The sequence below is a fragment of the Taudactylus pleione genome, unplaced genomic scaffold (assembly GCF_031769625.1).
Source record: "Taudactylus pleione unplaced genomic scaffold, aTauple2 ptg000824l, whole genome shotgun sequence".
Lineage (NCBI taxonomy): Eukaryota > Metazoa > Chordata > Amphibia > Anura > Myobatrachidae > Taudactylus > Taudactylus pleione.
The window spans coordinates 1058252-1073374 of record NW_028285226.1 but is presented as its reverse complement, the minus strand read 5'-3'; the positions used below and the strand labels follow the sequence as shown (position 1 = coordinate 1073374).

Below are 15123 nucleotides of genomic sequence, written 5' to 3'. Positions count from 1 at the left end.
CTCACTTTGACCAACCCCTTAGTGCCACTCCCTAGTCTCCAATCAGAATTAGAGACTCACGGTTCACTTTCTGATTATAAAAGTAACAATACCAAATCTGAAGCCTTGGCTCTTTGCGTTCCTGCACAAGTACAGTCAGTGTTTACACCCAAATTTTACTTTATCTGGCACCCCTCAGCTATTAAGGGGTCTATTTATTAAGCCTTGGATCGAGATAAAGTGGACAGAGATAAAGTACCAACTAATCGGCTCCTAACGGTCATTTTTGAAACACAGCCTGTGACATTACAGTTAGGAGCGGATTGGCTGGTACTTTATCTCCGTTCACTTTATCACCAACCAAGGCTTAGTAAATAGACCCCTAAGTATTTAGAGATTTCTATCACTAAGTCCTACTCCCTTTTATACCAGGCTATCTACCCCCCGATGTTCCAGTCATTAGCAATGACTTACTGAAATGGAGATGTCTGTATAGCTCATGGACCGGCAGAACCAATGCAATAAAAATTTACCTCCTTCCCCCAGCCTCTGCCCGTTCCTGTCCCCTTGCAGTGCAACTCAACCACATTATTTCCCAGCATCCAGATCCTGGTAACAAATGGTAAGTGGTTCTTGAAAATGCCATTATCCAGGATAAGAAGGTTGACAGGATTCCTTGGGTAACTAAATCACTTAGACCAGCCTCGGCCTACACAATCCCGACTGTACGATTTACTCTAGCAGTATGAGACAGACGTCAAACGTCTCATGACCTCGCTCCTCACCCTTCCCCCATGTCTCCTTTATGGAACTATCCTCGATTCCCTACACGATGTAGCACTTCCATGCCATCCTTCTGGCAGCGAGTACGGATTTACCGGTTTAGACATGTGAAGGGCGGCTATGCCCAATCATTTGCAGATCTTCAATCCTGTTGTTCAATTCCTCCCTCACATCACTACCAATACCTACTGATTGTCAGTTTTGTTAACTCTCAGTTTCCTTCTCATGCCTTTTGGAGGCTATCCCCATTTGAACACATGTGCATGTATTCAGCAGACTGTAAAAGTAACCTTTCCATACCAAATCATTACGTGCTGGCCACGACCCCTCCTTAACAGGAACCTCATGAGTTTGCAAGTGAGGCCGATCTCCCTGCCTCCATCGATGAAGAGGGATGGTCTAACAGTAGTTCCAGAATTGGAAAGGCTTCCATCAGTGTAGCCATACGGGAAACGTGTTACAAGGTATATACTGGATGGTACTTAGGGCCTGATTCAGACCCGGTCGCAAGCCCTGAGCGCTCGCAACCGGGTCGATGGTGGCCCAGAGCGCATGTGCGAGACCCGGATAGCGACGGGCAATCCGTCGCTCCGGGTCTCGCACCAAAGGGGGCGTGCTGTCGATGTTGAGTGACAGCACACCCCCTTTGGTGGGCAGCCCGGGGGGGGGGGCGGTGGCTGCCCAGACGGAGGCGTTCCCATGAGAACGCCTACCGTCTGGGGGCGGCCCCATTGACATCACAAGTGATGTCTGTGGCAGAGCTTTCGGCTCTCTTGGAGCCGAAAGCTCTCTGGGGCTTGCGGCCACGAGACCCTACCACAAGGGTCTCGTTGCAAGCCCGATGGTCATGATGGTCTTGACCATCGCGACCATCATCCTGGCCGCTCGCATTAGCTGTGGGTGGCAACCCACAGCAATGCGAGCTGCCGGGAGGCCGCTCCATAAAAAAAAAAAAAAAAAGTCGCCCTGATTCAGAGCGAGCGCTCTGTCAGAGCGTCCGGCTCTGAATCAGGGCCTTAGTGCCGTCTAAACTCCACTCATCATTCCCCTCTATGACAAGTTCTTGCTGGAGACTGTGGTGAGGATGGCACGTTCTACCATAAGTGGTGGTCCTGCCCGGTTATTAGCTCTTACTGGGATAAAGTGTGGGACCTGATATCACAGGTCTGTCCAAAATGTAAGATGTCTCCATAATGCTCTTATACGCCCCAGCTCAGACTGCTATAGTAAATTTCAGGAAAAGCCAATAATCCATATGTGTAAAGCTACAAAATCTCTGATAGCCAAAAACTGGAAGTCTCCAGCAGCACCCTGCTTAGCAGCCCTTTGCGCCTGGGTTCAGTTTGTGGCATCTATGGAGTACATCTTGAATTTACAATATGATACTGTGCCACTTTTCACAAAGTCTGATTATAGTAGATTACAAATGGATAATCATTAGATTTATGTTTTGCCTTATACTTTATATGAGTGTCTGGGTAAATTGTGACTATGGAAATTGTATGTATATATAGGGCGGTATTCAATTAGGCTGCGAAAACGGCTTATCGTTATCGTTGACGTCATTTTCACTTATCCTCATATTCAATTTCAAAGACTTTTTGCAGGTGCGAAAAGTCTTTGTTAACAAACAGGGATGAGTTTTCACCACAGAATAGGTGGCGAAAAAAAGTGCAGAATTGGGGTTTTGGGGTGCAGACTTAAAAAAAGTACCCTGCACCCCTTGGAATGTCCCCTAAAGGTATTCTGTGTCAAAAAAAAAACAAAAGTTAAACAAAAATTCCCTCAGGACACTTCTAAAAAAAAAAAAAAAAAGTAACTTTCATTTTGGGGGCGATAAAAAAATAAATAAATGGGGGACAAACTTTTAAACTAGCTAAATCGACTCCGGAGGGTTTCCCAAGTATGTGGCAGGTGTTTTTTAGAATGCGGGTGGTTGCGGCAGGTGGATTTTTAAAATACACTTTAGGGACTTAAAAATATGCTTGCACCCGTTTTCATGTACCCCAAAATTGATGGTACTAGTTATTTTCCCAAAAAAACTATGCTAAATGCTATTCTTCACCACTTCTTTAAAGACGCATTAAAGCACTTGTCGCAGCTGTTTGAAAACCCCAAATACCTTTAGCAGGGCAATTCGGGGGTACCCATAGTGATCCCCCATGTCATACCATCTTTTGGGGGGTAACAGGCTGATTTCCCCAAACTTGACAGGACTTTGATACTTACCTTTCCGCCGGGTCCCGTTTTCGCCGATTCCTAATTGAATACGGGGAGACGTGGGCACGTGCCGGATACTTTATTCCCTGGAAAACCTCAGCTGACGGCGAAAAATCCGACCTCGGACTTTTCGCTTCTAATTGAATATGGCCCATAATGTTGAACAGGCACAAGTAATCTAATAAAATTTTTAGCTGGCACACGGATAGCAAAAGGTTGTCTACCCTTGGGATAGATTGTAAATACATATCAAACCAATCTATATACTGTATGAGTGTCTGTATTCTGCTACAGCTTGTGCCAGTACATCCAGGGGTATTTAATAGAGGGAGTGATTCTGTAAGGATCCCAATTGCAAAGCTGCACGCAGGCTATAGATATGATGCATGCACGCAGGCTATAGATATGATGCATGCACGCAGGCTATAGATATGATGCATGCACGCAGGCTATAGATATGATGCATGCACGAAGGCTATAGATATGATGCATGCACGCAGGCTATAGATATGATATATGCATGCAGGCTATAAATATGATGCATGCACGCAGGCTATAGATATGATGTATGCACGCAGGCTATAGATATGATGCATGCATGCAGGCTATAGATATGATGTATGCACGCAGGCTATAAATATGATGCATGCATGCAGGCAGCTTTGCAATTATGTCCTTGCTATTATGCAAATGCAGCAGGAAGTGTATGACACCCCCTGCTGCATTTGTGAGGTCGCAGGCTGGGATCACTATCGCGATCATCATGCTTGAATCAGGCCCAGAGACCTTGAATGTAAGTTTATTTTCCGAGTTATTTCGCATTTTATTTTCAATTGATTGTACAAATAATCTTTTGTCATTTATGTACTTGTAATTTTGTAAACACTGTAAAATGTTTAGTAATATACTGTACTAAGCCTAAAATGTAATATGATTGCCTTTCATTGCTGTAAGCAAACCAAGACGTCCATAAGAAACGTTTGACGAGGGTAACCCATATTAGAGAAAATAAATTAGATTAACTCTTTCATTGCCAGAGAGGCTAGGGAGTGTGTGTAGCAGAATTGGAGTAATGACCCACCTGCTCCCCCCTTTCCTGTTAATTAGTATACCAACACTACTGGAGCAATTGAAGATTGCTCCAGTGCTGGGACAGCTGCTCCAAGAAGGAGCTGTCCTGGCGATCCGTGCCACTAATACAGCGGCTGTTGTCAGTTCTAACAATTAAACTCCGCAAACTGACAGTTTGGTAAATGCAGGTTCTCATACTATTGTATGGGAACAGCAGGGAACATTGGGGCTGTAAGGTAGGCAGGAGATATCAGTAATATTACCTGCCTTACCTATCTAATGTATGGGGACAGCAGGGAACATCGGGGCTGTAAGGCAGGCAGGAGATATCAGTAATATTACCTGCCTTACCTATCTAATGTATGGGGACAGCAGGGAACATCGGGGCTGTAAGGTAGGCAGGAGATATCAGTAATATTACCTGCCTTACCTATCTAATGTATGGGGACAGCAGGGAACATCGGGGCTGTAAGGTAGGCAGGAGATATCAGTAATATTACCTGCCTTACCTATCTAATGTATGGGGACAGCAGGGAACATCGGGGCTGTAAGGTAGGCAGGAGATATCAGTAATATTACCTGCCTTACCTATCTAATGTATGGGGATAGCAGGGAACATCGGGGCTGTAAGGTAGGCAGGAGATATCAGTAATATTACCTGCCTTACCTATCTACTGTATGGGAACAACAGGGAACATCGGGGCTGTAAGGTAGGCAGGAGATATCAGTAATATTACATGCCTTACCTATCTAATGTATGGGGATAGCAGGGAACATCGGGGCTGTAAGGTAGGCAGGAGATATCAGTAATATTACATGCCTTACCTATCTAATGAATCGGGTCAGATAATTTTTTCTCCTACTTTTGAAGGAATAAAGCATTTTTTCACCTACCTTAAGGAATGATGAATACACCCCTGAGAGCGCCGACATTGAGGGGACCTTACAGTAGCATCCATAGTCAGGGACACAGGGCCTGATTCAGCAAGGAACGCAAAGGAGAGAACGCACGCACTTTGCCGATGTTTTTGCACTGCGCATCCATCGCACTGCGGGTGCGCAAACTAGCCAGTGCGTTCGGGTTAGGGTACGCAGACTACACGCAGTGTATACGCAGACCCATCTGAGATTGATTAACAGGAAGTGCCATTTGTGGGTGGTGACGGGGGGTGGTAAGGCGAACGCAGGCGTGCCTGTGCGTTGGGACGCCGTTATATTGCATGCATAATTAAGGAAGTGCGGCGGCATACGCAGCCATACCGCAAGTTGTACACCACTTCATGTGTACCAATCAGATTCTACTTAACATTTAACTAGCACCTTCTAGAAGATAATAGCTAGAATCTGATTGGTTGCTATGGGCAACATCTCCACTTCTAAAAACTCTCACTTTAGTAAATTTACCTCTTGGTGTAAATGCTGCTTGACTGGCTGATGTGCGTCGATGGTACTGATGTTTACGCAGCAGAACGAGGTTGGACGCATATGAAAAGGCGGCAATGGCCATCTCTATGCCGGCTGTACTATGACAGGCTTTAGCATATTTTCGCACCTGTATTCCATGCAAAAATCTCAGCTGCGATCGCATTAGTGATCGCTACAGAATCAGGCCCTGTGTTCGCTTCTGTTTTGTTATACATTAGCAGTATCTCATTTACCGATATCGGTTATTCGCCACCTGTATTTTCTCATAGGACGATCAAATGTATTATTAAACAAACAAATAACAACCATCCAACTAGCCAAATCCGTCCATATAAATTTGGGAACACTAGAATGACGCTCGAAATTTCCAATCTATCATTAGACTTTAAGCTCCGCATAATAAAGTGTGTGGAAGTTTTCAAAATGCAACCAGTGAAAGTGAATTTATTAAATGACGTTGTTGCAAATTAATATTTAGGCTGGAGACATTGCTATGCCTCTATTTTTGTGTTCTCACCTTTTCTCAACCACTGTTTAAAGGTCACGCATCTAAAGGCAAATCAGTCCGTGCCCACGTTGTCATGCCAATAATACATGCTCTCTCCTTACATCTGACACTTCCAATCCAGTAATTCACATAATCGACAATAGCAGTCCCCTCACTCCTGTGTCTCACACACACTGGCCGGCCAGGACTCCTGTGAATTTTAAGCTCTTCTGATTAAACAGAAGTTAAAACCTTGTGCTCGGTTACTTGCGAAATAAGCAGCGCCTGTAGGTGTCTAAATAAGAGTTTTGTCATTATGCATTTTCACAATATCCTCTTCTCCAGCTGAAAAATTCATGGTGTACAATGTGATAGTTAAAGGGGGGGGGATTCAATTGTTTTCGGAAACCAGCAAGTAATGGCCGCCTGACGGGCGATATTCAAATTCTTTGCCGATTAGCCAGACTGCTGCAGACGCCCATTACTTATCTCGCATCTCGTGCCAAAATGCACATAGATTAGCCGCTTAAACTTGTGCAAACTACTGGGCGCAATGACTTTGGGCGGATTTCTGCTTGCTACCTCAGGAGGGTGCAAACAGAATTTAATAGGGGCCCGCAGCACTCGCGTCCATCGGCGAAAACAAGCAAACAATGGAATTGCTCCCGGGCACTTTAGACGTGAGCTGCAGCAGGGATAAACAATTGAAATCCACCCAAAGAGAACTTCTGTGGAGGCAACCAATCTGTGAATGGAGCCAATATCCATGAGAATGCAACCAATCGCTTCACTAGGAAGCAGTGACATCAATGAGGCATACAGCACTTTCAGTGACGTTAGTTAATAAGTCTTTACCGCAACCGATAACACCCCAGACTGTCATTTTAATGGCAACAAAGCCATATATGTTAGGTCTGTCCCATATAATTTATACCTCACCATACATGTCCCAGATCATTTACACCTCCACCTACCTGTCTCACATCATTTACACCTCCACTTACCTGTCTCACATCATTTACACCTCCACTTACCTGTCCCACATCATTTACACCTCCACTTACCTGTCCTACATCATTTACACCTCCACTTACCTGTCCCACATTATCTACACCTCCACACACCTGTCCCACGTTGTTTACACCTCCACATACCTGTCCCACATCATTTACACCTCCACATACCTGTCCCACATCATTTACACCTCCACACACCTGTCCCACGTAGTTTACACCTCCACATACCTGTCCCACATCATTTACACCTCCACATACCTGTCCCACATCATTACACCTCCACACACCTGTCCCACATCATTACACCTCCACATACCTGTCCCACATCATTACACCTCCACCTACCTGTCCCACATCATTACACCTCCACCTACCTGTCCCACATCATTTACACCTTCACCTACCTGTCCCACATCATTTACACCTTCACCTACCTGTCCCACATCATTACACCTCCACATGCCTGTCCCACTTCATTACACCTCCACATACCTGTCCCACATCATTACACCTCCACATACCTGTCCCACTTAATTACACCTCCACATACCTGTCCCACATCATTACACCTCCACATACCTGTCCCACATCATTACACCTCCACATACCTGTCCCACATCATTACACCTCCACCTACCTGTCCCACATCATTTACACCTCCACATACCTGTCCCACATCATTACATCTCCACCTACCTGTCTAACATCATTACACTTGCACATACCTGTACCACATAATTTACACCTCCACACACCTGTCCCACATCATTACACCTCCACATACCCGCCCCACACGCTGGCGTCCCTCCATTGGGTGACACCCAGTCAGTTCAGTAAAGTAGAACGCATGGTCTTGTAAAAAGTGGGTGTGGGCTCACAGTAAGGGTGGGTGGTCTCACGGGTGCGGGGGTTTCTTCACAGGCCAAAACTTCCCCCTGTGTTATTCTTTCTGTGGGGTCCCGGACATGCAGACTGCCCCCGGGGACCTATCTATTGGCAGTGCCGGCTCCCTCACTTTGTCAAGAGCCGAGTTGCAGGGGGGAGTCAACACTTTGGGGTAACACCTCGGCTGGTGATACCCGCCGTGCAGCCCGCACCCCCCTTGTGACTCCACATCACTTAACCAATTATTGAGTATTTTAGAGAAATTTACCTGGAAACTGCCATGTCTTTATTGGGCAAATTATGCTATATAAACCCCATCCAAGTCCATTATTATTAATTAGGATGAGTTTGCTGCACTGTGGGCCTCATTTAGAGATGGACACCAAACCCCAGACTTTTGCAGTTGAGTGATTATCGGGGGTTTGTGCATGCGTATGAGCCACACCGCACATGCATCAGGTTACAATACCGTTGGCGGTTGCAAGGAGGATTTGGCCGCAGCGTGATTGACAGACAGGGAGCATTTGGGGAAGGTACGTTTACTCAGAACTTCAATAATGGACTGATCTGCGACCTATGCTGCATCTGTGAACACCATCGCTTGGATTTGCGAACCACCGGTGGACATCTCAATACAAATCTAGGCGGCTGCGACATCACATATTTTCCCAACAACTGCAGCGTACACATTTGAAGTAGCGGTGGCATTAGCATCCATCTCAGAATCAGGCCCCGCGTCCAGTCATTTTTACCTTAAAATCAAGACTTTCCCTACCTTATCACCGCTAATTCCATCTAGAAAATATATGCAAGTGTGCTACTAGATTGCAAATTAAATCCCCAGAGCCAGTTTGCATTGAGAATGGCTCGCAGGACCCAACACGCACCTAATTGAATTTACATCACAGAGTTTAAGACAGCATTAGTGGCTCCTGGCTCCAGGTAACTGGGGAGGAGCCCCTACAGCATTAGTGGCTCCTGGCTCCAGGTAACTGGGGAGGAGCCCCTACAGCATAAGCAGCTCCTGGCTCCAGGTAACTGGGGAGGAGCCCCTACAGCATTAGCAGCTCCTGGCTTCAGGTAACTGGGGAGGAGCCCCTACAGCATTAGTGGCTCCTGGCATCAGGTAACTGGGGAGGAGCCCCTACAGCATTAGCGGCTCCTGGCTCCAGGTAACTGGGGAGGAACCCCTACAGCGTTAGTGGCTCCTGGCATCAGGTAACTCTGGAGGAGCCCCTACAGCATTAGTGGCTCCTGGCATCAGGTAACTGGGGAGGTGCCCCTACAGCATTAGCGGCTCCTGGCTTCAGGTAACTGGGGAGGAGCCCCTACAGCATTAGCGGCTTCAGGTAACTGGGGAGGAGCCCCTATGTGAAATACACCTTACTTTTCAGATTTTTCCCAAAAAAGGAACGAGGCAGACGCATCATTTCCGTAATCAGAGTGCACACTTCAGCGACGGGCATTCCTTCCGATGTCGGAACGTGGATTGCCCGTCCACACTTGAACAAGTTAATGAACTACGGAATGATCACTGTTCTGTCCTTCATTAACTTACCAAAGGTCGCTAGCAGAATCGCTAGGTTTGATACACGGGAGCACGCAATCGCTGGTATACACTGAGCAATTTGCCCAACATTGCTCTAGTGTGTACCCAGCTTCAAAGTAGTCCAAATCTCCTTCCCCCCTCCAAAAATGTATACCATACTTGGAATAAGATTACTTGACTAGTTAAAAACAAATTAAAATTTAGACAAAAAAAAAAACACACACACACACACAGGACTGTAACTAGGGGTGTTCCAGTAGTGCCGTTGCCCAGAATTTAGGGCCCTAAGGGCGGCACTGTAGCTGCCCCAGAGCCCCTGGGTATGCACGCTGCAGCTTGTACAGCCAGGCAAAGCATTCTGAGGATGTTCCAGGCAGTGCAGTACTTTCCGGTTCTGATGCCCCCGCCTCCTCTATGTGACATTATGTCAACTGTTGTGCGCGTCATCCATCACGGCTGCAGCACTGCTCGGTGACACCATCTGAGGAGGAGACATCAAAATCGAAGAGCAGCTTTGCTATTCTGGTGTCACTTCCTCAGATGGAGTCACTCTGTTCGGTCCACAGACCTTGCGCTCCCACTTATGTGACGCCACTGTCTAGCGGTTAGAACTTGCAAGTGGACATCTCCATTATGCTGTCCTAAACACTGATTGGTTGACTGGATAGAACTTAGAGCAGTGTTGGCTAACCTTGACACTCCAGCTGTTGTGGAACTATATATCCCAACATGCCCTGCCACAGTTTTAGCATGCCCTAATAGCAAAACTGTAGCAGTGCATGCTGGGTTATGTAGTTCCATAACAGCTGGAGTGTCAAGGTTAGCCAACACTGACTTAGAGGCTTCTTCTGCTAAGTCCTCTCCACTCATCTAATCACCATTCATAACTTTTTGGTTCAGGTAGCTTCAAACATAGGTTTCTGAGCAACAGGAAACCCCCTCCCTAAGTTTGCACTTGTGCGGCACACAGCAAGCATATAAGCGATGAGAGAGTAAGCTACCGTAGAGCAGAGGTGTGCATGAGGGTACTCCCATAATAAGCATCAGTTCTTAAACTTAAGGGGGCACTGAGAGAGTGCAAGGTAATGGGTCTGTATGGGAGTCATAACCATGCCCCCAGGATGGTGTGACCGTGCCACCTTCTGCATCACAGCTTCTGAAGGGAGCCCTAGTATTCACAACAGGACATGGCCATGACCCCACCACACCCCCAGATCTCTTGCCGGAACTGACTGCAAAGTGATAATACTGTTGTGTGCAGGGGCAGAACTATGGGAGACAATGGAGGCGCCTGCCGCTGGGCGCCAGCACTGAAGGGGCACCTCCTCCATTGCCCACAATATATTCACCCCACTTAGGGCTGTAAATATGTACCCGGAGTGTACCGTCACAGCCGCCCAATACATGGCACCTGAGAAGCCACCATAACCATATACTAGTGGAGAGCTCCGTGTCATACCATCAGATGCCGCTTCCGTCAATCTACAGACTGTCCCTGCTCATTGATGTCGCTGCTCCTCAGCAGCTTCTCATGCCAGTGTGACTTTTTAGGGGGGGGCACCAGATTATAATTGGCCTCTGGGCGTCTGGGATGAAGTTATGCCACTGGTTGTGTGGTGTAATGAGAGGACTGCTGTTAAGATCTGAAGTGATTCAACTCAACTGGAATGAAAATGAACTTACTGTAACATTATATGCTGGGCTCTGGAGAAGAGAAAGGTTAGAGACTGTATTTAAATGTAGTTATCTGTGTCACTCAGTTACGGGATGGGCTGGCGCAGATTTATATCAAAACCAGTACCAGTAACTAGATACCCTTACCCCAGCCCTGCTGCATCTGCACTTCACTGATGCTGTTGTTATTAGACCTGCATGTACAGAGAGAGACATAGCTACAGCCGGGTGCTTTATCCATGGTGCGGCCATCACAGAGGTAGGTACCATGGAGAAATATATATATATTTGCATACACACGTAAATGAGTTATAACCCTTTATGAAGCACTTTAATGGGATCATTACACACGCACATTACATACAGTGACATGAAAAATAAGGTAAATGAGGTTCTGCCCAAATGAGCTTACAATCTATCTCATACATATCCAACATACAATAAATCTGATTAGGGGGAGATGTATCAAGCCTTGGAGAGATAAAGTCAAGTAGTTGCCCAAAGCAACCAGTCGGCTTCTCACTGTGATTTCAAATATGTGCTAGATAAATAACAGCTAGAAGTGGACGGATTGCCTTGGGAAACTTCTCCACTTTATCACTTGCCAAGGATCGATGCATCTCCCCCTAAGACACTATTCCTTGTGATTAGTACTCATAACAATTTATGATCAGACAGAATTGATCAAAGTAACAATGGCATTACTGCCACAAACATTACAGTTTAGAGTTCTTTGTCCAACTGTGATAAAATGATTAATAGAAAGTACATATATAAATATTTTACATATTCTTTATTTATGGTCTTACAGCATAATGGTAGTCAAAGTCTTATAAATCCTCTGTTATAAATAATATATTTATTCGTTAGCGGACATCCGTTTAAGAGCAGGTTATCCCCCCTGTGCCCCTCCACCCTCTTGCACTTTACAACCCCCTCCAGACAGGAGCACAATGCCTTGTCAGACTGTCATTAACCACTTGCAGCCCTGAGTCTGGATAGCACCCAGTGGTGATGAAAGTAAGCATGAGGCAATTTCCTCATAGAGGTTACAGAATCTGACTGCGAGACAGAGATGTTGGGGATCTGCGCTGAAGGACTCATCATAGGAAAGAACAGCATTATTATATATCATTTATTTACTAGAACATTATGGAGATTATAACTAAAATAATAGCACAATAGTAATAGTACCAATAATACAAAATCATATAGAATGGTATAGCATTGCAGGGGGACTCGTGAGTCTGGTTTCCTAGCTGTCCCAGCATGGCCAAGCTTTTGCTGTCAGGTCATCCTGGGATATATGAAGCTAGAGAACCACAAGTTGCTATATGGTGAGGACTATATGAGAACTAAGAACTTTCTTACCTCGGGTTCCTGAGAGGCGCCTTCAGGATCCTGATTTCTCCAGGGACCCAACTCTCTTTTGTCACCTGTCTCTGTCCCCTTCTCCTGCAGTCCCGGCTGCTTTATCTGTCTGCTCTGATTTCCAGCTCCCGGGCTCTCAGCACTCGGCACTGCCCATGCCTCGTACACAACTTTCCATTCTGTCTGTATAATAAATCTCCTTTCCAATAATCAGCTCAGGTTTAAAGGGACTGAGTCCATTGGGGTGTGGCTTACGGTCATGACGTCAGAAGGGTGTGTCCAAGGACCAGTTCTTCATCCCATGGGGAGAGCATTCATTAACCCCTCAGTGGCTGATTCAATTTATTACATATTAACACCTAGTTACCTTGTGTCAGCACTCTTCGCAAACTGCAACTGGAAACAAACACAGGGGCCCGATTCAATACAGATCGCAGCTGCTAATACGCACGCAATCGTCCGATTGTTGTGTTCTGCGCATGCATTGCAGTGCACGTGCGCGAACCAGCCACTGTGATGGGGACTGCGATTGCAAAGGCTACGCAGACCCATCGCAGAGTGATTGACAGGAAGTGGAGTTTGTGGGTGGTGGAGGGGGGTGGTCAGGCGAACGCAAGCGTGCCAGTGCATTTCGGGCGTGCATAAATTATCCAATGCCTGGCCAAACGCAGCCATAGCACTGATAGCGTGCGTGGCTGTTAGCAATTCCTGAGTAAGGTCTGGGCTTATGCAAGTGTGCGCATGGGTCCGATGTTACTCGATGTTATCGATTGTTTCACTATATTGCGGATGTGAGACAAGGAAAGTGGGCGTCCTTATGTGAGGCTGTGATCGCAATGCTATACTGCGATTGCAATGCATTTGCATATCACCGCTGATATTAGCAACTGCGTTGTGTGCGCATTAGCAGAATAGCGATCATTAGTGAATCAAGCCCACAGTACGAAACCAAGACTTAAGCCGGGTAAACACTGATCGATATATCGCCCGTTCCATTGAACCATCGCCGGGTGTGTACAGCGGATATGTCTGTGAACGACATTGTTCACAGACATATCCGATCTGCCGTGCCGCACAACAGATGGCCGATATATATGAGAGATATATTAGTCATCTGCTGGTGTGTACGGGCGACCCGCCAATCACCCGTACACATGCTGAGGGGACCCGGCTGTGATTGACCACTCAACTGGGCGGGTAATTTAAATGCCCGCCCATTTGAGCTGCCAAGCCCAGCACATCGGGCAGACGATTGGTAAGTATACGTACACTTACCAATCGTCAGATAGGGCGGCGGGTCAACCTAGTGTGTACCCAGCTTTAGGGGGAGATTTATCAAAGCTTGGAGAGAGATAGAGTAGAGAGAGATAAAGTACCAACCAATCAGCACCTAACTGTCATTTTTCAAACACAGCCTGTAAAGTGACAGGGGTTGATTGGTTGGTACTTTATCTCTCTCCACTTTATCTCTCTCCAAACTTTCATAAATCTCCCTTCTAGGGCCCTATTAATCACACAAACATTTTTTAACATGATGTGATGCGATATTATCGATTAAATTTGCAGTGAACATAAATATTTTCACTTAAACTTAGTAAAAAATGTCTTGCCGGGATATCTAATAAGAAGCTGTGGAAGCACAGTGATAACTTACACTATTACTTGTATTCCAGGTAGATCCAGCCAGCCTAATGTAGAAGGGGGATGTAGTTAATATGCCAATGGACGGGGATGCCGATCATTGATATACAGACGCCGGAATCCCGACGCCCGGCAAAATAGAGACGCAGCTATCTAGAAAGGGATCAGGATACCGGCGTCGGCATCCCAACCGCCGGAAACCCGGAAAAAGGATCTAGGTAAGTGTGAGATTTAGGGGCATATGTATGAAAGCTTGATATAAGATAAAATTGTGAGATATATATCACCAACCAATCAGCTTCTAACTTACATCTTGCAGGCTGTGTTTAATAAATGATAGTCTGGAGCTGATTGGTTGGTGATATATATTTCACAATTTTATCTCACATCAAGCTTTGCTACATATGCCCCTTAGCCCGGGGACTAGGGGGATTAGGTTTAGGGACCCATGGGGAGAAATTAGGGTATGCACCCCCCCCACGGGAAGGTTAAGCTGCGGGGAGGGGGGTTATGCTTAGGTTAAGCTGCAAAAATATGCTAATCAATGCATACGCATGGAGACTGCAGCACAAGATGCAGACGCCCAGCAATACATAATGTTGCCCCCTTACCCTCCGCTAATGTCCATACCATACGCAAGTCTGAGTAAACATTGGTAACATCGAAGCCACTGGCAGGATCGAAGTAGACCTGACCCTGCCACAGGAGTTTAGAGATCCCTGCACACAGAGAGACGCCCGACCAGGGCCGGCTCCAGGATTCTAAGCACCCTTGCCGGCTCTTGAGAGAGCGCCCCAACCTTTGGGGGCATGGCCTAATTACCATAGGTCACGCCCCCTGTGTGACGTTATTTGGAGGCGTAAATAACGTCAGGCTGGGGGTAAAGCCCAGCACTAAAGTCACTGGCTGGGCTTCCCACAGTCCTCTCCTGTCAGTGAATGGTTGCCGCGCGCATGCCGCACAGCTGTGGCAGTGGGGGTCCCCAGCCTCCCGATTTGACCACCCGCGGGCCACTTCGGCCC

General features: G+C 46.5%; 1 protein-coding gene across 1 annotated transcript in view; it reads right to left on the bottom strand.

Moving 5' to 3' along the window:
* Positions 1-12638, bottom strand: part of RAB3B (RAB3B, member RAS oncogene family) — a 127412-nt gene extending 114774 nt beyond the window's left edge. Inside the window, exon 1 of the mRNA XM_088458277.1 lies at positions 12461-12638. The gene's annotated coding sequence lies outside the window, so the exon portion shown is untranslated. The remainder of the gene's footprint in view (positions 1-12460) is intronic.
* Positions 12639-15123: the final 2485 nt, after the last annotated feature.